We start from the raw sequence: 8,954 nt of genomic DNA on the forward strand, positions 1-8,954 counted from the left end.
TGAGGGAGCAGAGAGCAGGGCTCCCAGCCTGGGTAGACAGAAACTCCCTAGCTCTGTCTGAGCTTGCAGTGTGAATGTTGCAGCCTGAGTGATGGCGTAGGCAACAGTGGGGGCTACTCACCTGAGTATGGACCCCAGCAGGGGTCGGGCAGGCTTGTATTCAGGCAGCTGGTCTGTGCCACAACATCCACACTGCTATTTTTAAGGCGATAGCTCAACCAAAGCTAGCACATCTGTCTGACAGGGCTGGGGGAGACGCTCCCTGCTGCAGTGTAGACATACCTGCAGAAGGCTGTAGCCCAGGGACCCAGTCTGAGTGGAAGAATCATGGAATTCCACCCCATGACAGGTGACGGTAAGAGGCCTCTCTCTGAGGAAGTACATTCAGAGAGACCAGAGGGGGTCAAAGGTGCAACTAGCCCATGACAGTATTTGCAAGTATGCAATTCTCAGTCAACTGAGGATGACTGGACAGGGAATGCAGCAGCTACACTGTTACAGCTAATCGTGAAACAGCTGCACACAGTGGAGAGATGGTCCTGGGCCAGACCAATGGACACCGAATGGTAGGACTGGATAGTCCTACAGACTTGGGGAGACCAGTAATGGCTCCTGATCTTGCAGTCGCGGAAGGGCACATTCCTGGAGTTGTGTGCCAAGTTAATCCTAGTCCTGCAATGCAGAAATACCTAGATAAGAGCTGTCCTAACAGTGGAGAAATGAGTATTGAATGCAATATGCTTGCAGCTCCAGATTGTTGTTGTTAGGTAAGGAATCAAACTGACACTGGAAAATCAATGGTGTGAGTGGTTGTCATTGAGGTGTGCCAGAAACTAAAGTGTGCCCTGCTGTACAGGGTTGTCAGGTTAGGCACTGGGCAGGAAACAATGGATTCAATGACATGGGCTTTCCTAACTGCTGGGGTGATAGTGGGATGCATGCCCCATTCTGTGCACTCTGCCAAGCCTCTGAGTATATAAACAGAATGAGGTATTTCTTGATGGTTATACAGGCCTTGGTATATCACTGCATGTGGTTTACTGACATAAACATTGGCTGGTCTGGGAAAGTCCACAATGCCTGGATTCCTAGAAACACTGGACTTTTTGACAAGGTGAAAGCAGGGGCTTTTTTCCTGGACCGTCCAACTGGCATTAACAGCATCTCAGTGCAGGTCATGATTCTTGGAAATGTTGCCCTCCTTTTTCTTCCTTGGCTTGTGAAGCCATATATCAGTAAGGGTGGGAGAAGCAATCACTCTATCCTCTTATTGCACCTTAGAGGCAGTTTGTACCCTGGGACATGCAATCCCTTCACTCTTTTGAACTGTGATTCTCCCAGACCTCTGTGTGTACAACAATCAGGGGCAGTCTGGTCCTTGGTGATGCATCCATGTAGTACAGATTCCTGTGCTGCCTTGCTACGCGCAATCAGATCAAATAAGAAAGAAATTTCAACTGTAACTTTGAATTTCCTTCCTTTTATAATTTTGTCAGACTCCTTTGAATGCTTTTCTGTGGATTACTATTTAATATTTTAAGTATTATAAATTTCATGAGGGAGAGGGATAGCTCAGTGGTTTGAGCACTGGCCTGCTAAATGCAGGGTTGTGAGTTCAGTCCTTGAGGGGGCCATTTAGGGATCTGAGACAAAAATCTGTCTGGGGATTGGTCCTGCATTGAGCAGGGGGTTAGACTAGATGACCTCTCAAGGTCCATTCCAACCCTGATATTCTATGATTCTATGTGAAGGTTGTTAATAGCATAACCTGTTAAGGTTGCCCAACACTTCCCATTATAAGATCCTGTTTTCATGCCTTATGATTTTGCCAAACTTTAAGCATTTGGGCTGAACTCTTCCATAACAGGTCTCTGAAATAGAATTATTTGGGAAAGTTTTAGCCAAAATGATTTTTCCATTTCTGAGAACAAGGTTAGGGAAAAAATCCGTAGTTTGGCCATTTTAATAAAAATATTCTGGTGACCTTTTCTTTTTGAAGCTCTGACACCCCCATGCTTTGGAGCAGGGACTTGAAATTCAGCTGGGAAATGGCCTTTGTATTAAGGATGCGTCTCTTGCTATTTCTGTGAAAATTGCCCAAATCTGGTCAAATTATAAGCTGCTGAAAAATTATAGTTTATACAGGTTAGCAGCTAATAAATTGAAAGATTCAGTCCTGACTGATTGTGCTGTACCCGTCACAGCTCCTAGTGATGACTGGACTGGAAAGAGTCAACCTGGTCCTCAAGCAGTATCTGCAATGCTACATTAATCATCACAAGAATGATCGGTCCCTGTTTCTCACTTATGTGAAGTTTATATATAACAACACAAACCTTGCATCCATGGGTCAAAACCCTTCTTAGTATAAACCAACTACTTCCGATTCCATCCATAACTGCTCATGTCCTCTCCCAGTCTGGCCACCTCAGACCTAGTGCAGCGGAATCACTGGGCCTGGGAAGAATTGAGGGAACACCTGGAGAAGTTGAGAGCAGACTATAAAGGGTACGCCGCTCAGCATCAACAGCAAGGTCCCACCTACTCATTGGGACAGAAAGTATTGCTCTCTATGGAGCATCTCTGCAAAGCCAAATCTGCTCACAAGCTGGACTTTTGGTTCCTTGGTCCTTTTAGGGTCCAGTGATTAGTTATTCCAGTCACTTTTGAACTTCAACTACCCTGCTCTCTGAAGATTCACCCAGTGTTTCATATATTGCATTTGAAATCCTGTATGGAAAATCCTTTCCCTCACAGGACCAAGCCACCTCCTCCTCCATGTACAGGACCACAAGGAATATGTGGTTCAAGAGATTCTGGACTTTAAGCATAAATGTGACAGGCTCTGGTTCTTTATTGACTGGGAGGAATACAGCCCCAAGGAGCAGGTGGAAAATGTACATGCCCCAGCAAAGTACAAGCATTCTATAGGAACCACCCTGAAAAGCTCAGTCCTACATTGCCCAGAGGGAGAAGATGATGTCAGGACCATGGGTCTCAAACCCCAGTCCACCAGGTTCTTAGGAGCCAGTATGTTCTGACATGCTAATAATTGCCAGAACTCAAAGCTCAACTCTGGCAGAGGACCAGCCTAGGGATTTGATTAGAGGAGTCCTGGAAGTCCTTATTGGTTCCTTGCTTCTGTTTAAATCAAGCAGGAACAGGAAGTCATCTATGCAACTAGGTTTTTTCCAGCATAGGACTACTTGCTCCTGCTGCCTGACTCTGACCTCAAGATATCCTGACCTGGCCCACCTTCTGACCTGACTCCTGGTGTGCCCTCTGGCTGTCTGATCTCCTGGTAACTTGACTCTGCTTGCCTCCAGGTGCCTGACTCTTGCTCTGCCCTTTGGCCTGTCTCAGTCTCTGATATCCTGGTATCCAGACCCGACCTGCCCCCTGGCTCCTGCCTCCCATTTCTGACCACTAAGCCAGAACAACCACATCCTGGTCCTGAAAAACCAAGAAATTAGCTGTCAATATCCATGATCCTGTAATATTTTTGCAGAGGGAGAGCTATCCAATCAGCAGAGGTGTATGATTAACAAACAAGCCTGATTTACAGAAATGTTATTGCTCATGAAAAATCCATTTGTACTATCAGAAATGGGAGCGAATAATCTAGTGTAATACAAATTCCTGATATTCTCAGGAACTGCTTGGAGATCTTAGAAGGAAATGTACAATATAAGTACAACATTTTAATGTTTAACACCAACAGGCCTTAAAGAGCAGTCTTAGTTTAACTGCTACTGATTTTTTGGATTGCTGTTCTGAAGGTCAGATATTTATTTCAGATAGCATATCCGTGAACAAAGCTTCCCATATTACTTCCTGAAAAAATTATTTTTACCATAACAAATGTACTTTTCACTCTCAAAGCAGTTTAAAAAAATAAACTTAGGCCATTCATGAATGATTCTGCAAGCATGTTAGATCAATGTGTGTAGTGTAGATTTTGGTATCAAATTTTGCAAGTGATTAATGAAACTTGCCCTATTGTTAGGATTAATCCAGCAAAGGAATGTCAGCTCAAAAATGTCAAAAATTTGTCTGGCTTGCGTCTTTTTTGCTCTCTAGAAAAAGTTACATAAATCTACAAAAGATAAAAGGGCAACTTTTAATTTCATTTTAGAAGTAAAATATGCTATTCTGATGATGCAATACCCAAATTAAATATGAATACTTCATTTCAGAATCCATTGGCCTGGATCAGTATGTAGTATTGTCCCGTCAGATCTGTACCTAGATTGCCATGCAAAAGGCACTCTTTATGTCCTTCCATGTTGATGGGAAGTCAGATATCCTTGTGGCATCACTTTCTTTCCCCTGTCCCTCCCTTTCTGCCAGATTCTACGGAGGCAAACTGAGGGCAGGATTGGGGAAGCCACACAACGTCCCTCTTCAGCTTTGTAAAAAATATCCCCACAAAAATCATCCTTGAGTTGTATTATCTTCTTTTCAGTGCATCCCACTCTTCTCCGGGAGTTGCACTGAAAGGAGTTCCTTTGTACTGTAACTGCAAAGGATCTAAGCTGCCAGAAGCCTGTGAGGCCAGTGCTACTACCGAGGCAGAAGACCTCTCTGCACCTGTGGATCCTGCAGGTTGTTCCACAGATAAGCAAACCCTTCTTATCTCCCCACAGAGCAGTAAGGAAGGAACTCTGATGGGGGTTCTTTGTGGAGACTTCCTCTCCCTGTCCTCTGTGTGTTTTTATGATGGGAAATTTTCAATTAGGTTATTGTTCCTAAAAGCTGCTGCTTAGAAACTGGTTATTTACAGTACTTCATAATGGATTGTGTAGATGTTGGTCTGTTCAAGTCCAGTTAGTATTGACTGAAAGATAAACCACTTAACAGCTTTCACATGTTAAACTGGAATGTGGTGGTAGTCCTAGCAGACAATTGTTCATGACAAACTAACCATATTGGAGATCCTGTAGTCTCTTGGTAGAGTGATTAATGCTTGAATGGGCATGGAAATTGAGTTACTTTCTTACTGCAGAGTCCACATTGGTGTGGGAAAATTTGTGGTGTTGCTGCCAGTATTTTACGTCATCCGAGGACAAACAAGAATCTGGAAGGCTGTCAATATAGTACTTTTTCACAAGAACTGGATTCACTTATTTTTAAAAAACAAACAAACTTTTTTTTCCAAAAGCCTATAAACACTGCAAGTTTAAATGTAAATGTATTATGAAAAAATATTGCAAATTGTCCAGAATGGCGTCTTAGCCAATAGTTTGCCATTTTAAATCAGTTCATTATCAATGTCATCTGCTCATGGATTCTACAAAATATATTCTTACATTTCCCAAGTCAAGAATCTATTTACATCCTATCAATTGACTTTTTTTTGAGCATCACTTAAATCCACTTTTATAATGGGATCACTACTCTGAAACACTATCTGGACCAAACTGATATATAATATTGGAAAGCACTGGAATGTTATTCCTTTTGTGGGTGTTTTGTTAGTGTTTATTTGTGTTTTGTAAGAGCTATTCATTCTCATGTTTCATACAAAACTGAAGTTATAAGGCCCCAGTCTTGTGAATGCTTAAGCACTTCCTTAACTTTATGCACCCAAATATTCCCATTAAAGTCATTTTTAAAATTCAAAAATGTTCTGTCCAGGGCCACCCAGAGGATTCAGGGGCCTGGGGCAGGGCTGGGTCTTCGGCAGCAATTCAGTGGTGGGTACCTCTTGGAGGGAAAGACCCATCACCGAATGCAGCCGATGAATGAAGCGGCGGCAGTAGAGCAGCCTAAGTGTCGCCGATTGCGGCTTTTTTTTTTTCTTCCTTCTTTTTTTCCCGCTGCTTGCAGTGCTTGTACTCACCGGGTGGCGCTCTGAGGCTTCGGCAGAACTTCAGCAGCGGGTCCTTCACTCGCTCTGAGTCTTCAGCTGCACTGAAGGACCCGCCGCTGAAGACCCAGAGTGAGTGAAGAGCCCACAGCCGAAGTCCCACCGAAAACCCGGGGTGGCATGCAAGGCCCATGCAGGGCCCAGGGCCTGGGGCAAATTGCCCCACTTGCCCCCCTGCCCTGGGCAGTGCTGGTTCTGTCCAAAACTAGAACATTTAGGCCTTAATCTTGCATAAATGTCTGTCCACACAGCTTGGAGCATCTAATAGAATCAACTAATCAAACCCAGCATTAAATTTTGTTACATTGTTAGGGCTGGGACATAGGCAGCCAGGTCTTGTGGTTGGAGCAGGAGTCAGAGTTGGGAGTCAAGTGAAGGGTTAGAGCTGTAATCCTAGATTTGAGCCAAGGGTCAGAGCTGGAGTTGGAGACCAGGGGCCAAGATCAGGAACAAGACAGGAACCAGGAACATCTCAGCAAGGCAGGAACCAGGAGCAAGTCAGGGAAGCAGAGTTTAGGAGTCAGGCAAGAAGGCAGGATCCAATGTAGCAGCCAGGTCGAGTGCAGTTGTGCAGATAACTACTTGTGCCTCTCTGAGTTTAAATAGAAAGCCCCGATTGATCAGAGTTCCCTGTGTTCCTCCGAGTGGGCCCAGGGAAGCCCTCCGTTGTGTAACTTCAGGTTTCATTGTCTCTCCTGCTGGGTTGGTTAGTATTGAGCCACTAGGTGGAAGCATGGAGGTAATAGTCAACTGGGCACCCTCCAGATGGAGGATCAAGAGCTGGGGGGTCATGACAATTACTTTGCATTCTTTTAACTGAGTGGGCTCTAACTGGTGGTGGACTTTTAATAAAACAAAATTTCCCTTCATTTTTGTTTGTCTATTTTTTCCCCAGTAATGTGACTATAGATTTATTCTTTCCACCTTTCTAAACAAACAAATAAAATTCATATGCACCAGAAAAGCCAAGTTGGAAAAAATGATAAAATCATATAAAAGATATATCTAGAAAAACAGCCATGTTTACATGATCAAATTTAAGTGGTTAAAGTAAACAAGACATAACTGGGGCTTTCTCATTCTTCCTCACATTCATAGTTCCCATGGGTGGGTATATGAACCATTAGGTAGTGATGTAATTAATCTTAATTGTCTGGGTTTTTTTGGTTTTTTTTTTTAACTTGACTATCTAAAAGGTGCTTAAAGACAGAAAATTAAGTGTGGTAAATAACACCTTTACTCCACACATCTGCCTAGCTGACTTAAATTTTGTCTCTTTTGTCTTATCCTTGTAGAGCCAAAACACCTATTGGTGAGTGAGCTGAATTACACATCAGCAACAGACTTGTTAACTAAGGGCATGTCTACATTATGTGCTGGATCGACAGGTAGTGATCAATCCAGGGGGGGTCAATTTTATCGCAACTAGTCTAGACATGATAAATCGACCGCTGAGCGCTCTCCTGTCGACTCCAGTATTCCATCAGAACGAGAAGCATAGGCAGTCGACTGGGGAGTGTCAGCCATCGACTTACCACAGTGAAGACACCGCGGTAAGTAGATCTAAGGGCTTGGCTACACTTGAAAGTTGCAGCGCTGGTGGAGGCTTTCCAGCGCTGCAATTAGTAACTGTCCACACCTGCAAGGCACATCCAGCGCTGAGAACTCCCTGGCTGCAGCACTGGCTGTACACCTGGTCTGGTTGGGGTATAACGAGTGCAGCGCTGGTGATCCAGCGCTGCTCGTCAAGTGTGGCCACACACCAGTGCTTTAATTGGCCTCCAGGGTATTAGGAGATATCCCAGAATGCTTTTAACTAAATTACTCTCTTTGTTTTGTTATGCAGCCTCTCTTTGTTTTGTTGTGAACTCCGAGCTCCGTGCGGAGCTCCGTTGCTGGTGCTGCTTATCTAAAAAACAAACAGAGCTCCTGTTTGCTGTGATCAATCTGTACCTGGCTGTAAACAATCAAATGAGAGGCAGGCAGGGAGGGAGTGAAACAACGGGGAGTCGTATTGGCTGCAGGCTGTTTGCAGTTAAGAGTTAAGGGTAAGGGATCGGGAACATGTTCTGATTTTTCAAGGCAGGAAGGTAACACACAGTGTTGGCTCCAAAAATCCACTCTCTCTCTCTCGCCCGCTCCCTGTCACACTACGCCCCGCCCCACCCCACCCCCCTCTTTTGAAAAGCACGTTGCTGCCACTTGAACGCTGGGATAGCTGCCCATAATGCATCACTCCCAACAGCGCTGCAAATGCTGCAAATGTGGCCACACACCAGCGCTGGTAGCTGTGAGTGTGGCCACACACCAGCGCTGTTCCTACACAGCTGGATGACCAGCGCTGTAACTCCCAGCGCTGCAACTTTCAAGTGTAGCCAAGCCCTAAGTACGTTGACTTCAGCTACGTTAGTCACATAACTTAGATCGACCCCCTCTTTTCCCCCCCCCCCCACCGCCCCCATGTAGACCAGGCCTAAGTTGCAAATGGGGAAGCTTTATTATCTAGCTATCCTTGTGGGGTTTTTTTTAAATATATAGCTTCAAATACCATAGGGCTTGATTCTGTATCACACGTGAGTTCTGCCTGAACTGGGCAGTCCAGAGTATTTGGCCACTTAGTGTTTAAGAGCTGCATGGAAAAAGTGAGACATGGTCAGATCCACGCTGTAGTGAGGCCATCGTAATGATAATATCCAAACCAGAAACAAAAAGACATACAAATCCTAAGCCGATGCAAATCTGGCAGTTACTTTAAAACAAAAAATATTTTTTCTTGTAGCTGAGTAAATTTGTTGAGGGGGAGACAGTAAACGTGGACCTCAGTTTTGAAGTCACTTATCTGAGTAGAACTGCACTGAGAGTTACTTAACCATCATGACTAATTTTCTAGTTATCACACTTTTATAGCTGAACACTTTACAAAAAAAAAAACCTCGGTAAGTGTGAAATGTTTTCTGATCAAAACTCCTCACACTAAGTCTCAGGGCTGACTGCCAAAATGAGGTTGACAGTCACATTGTTACTGAGGAGAATTTATTTATAAGTTTCCATAGCTTTTATGTTTAATAGAAATGATTGCCCGTGG

This window comes from Mauremys mutica, chromosome 4, assembly GCF_020497125.1.
Source record: "Mauremys mutica isolate MM-2020 ecotype Southern chromosome 4, ASM2049712v1, whole genome shotgun sequence".
Classification (NCBI taxonomy): domain Eukaryota; kingdom Metazoa; phylum Chordata; order Testudines; family Geoemydidae; genus Mauremys; species Mauremys mutica.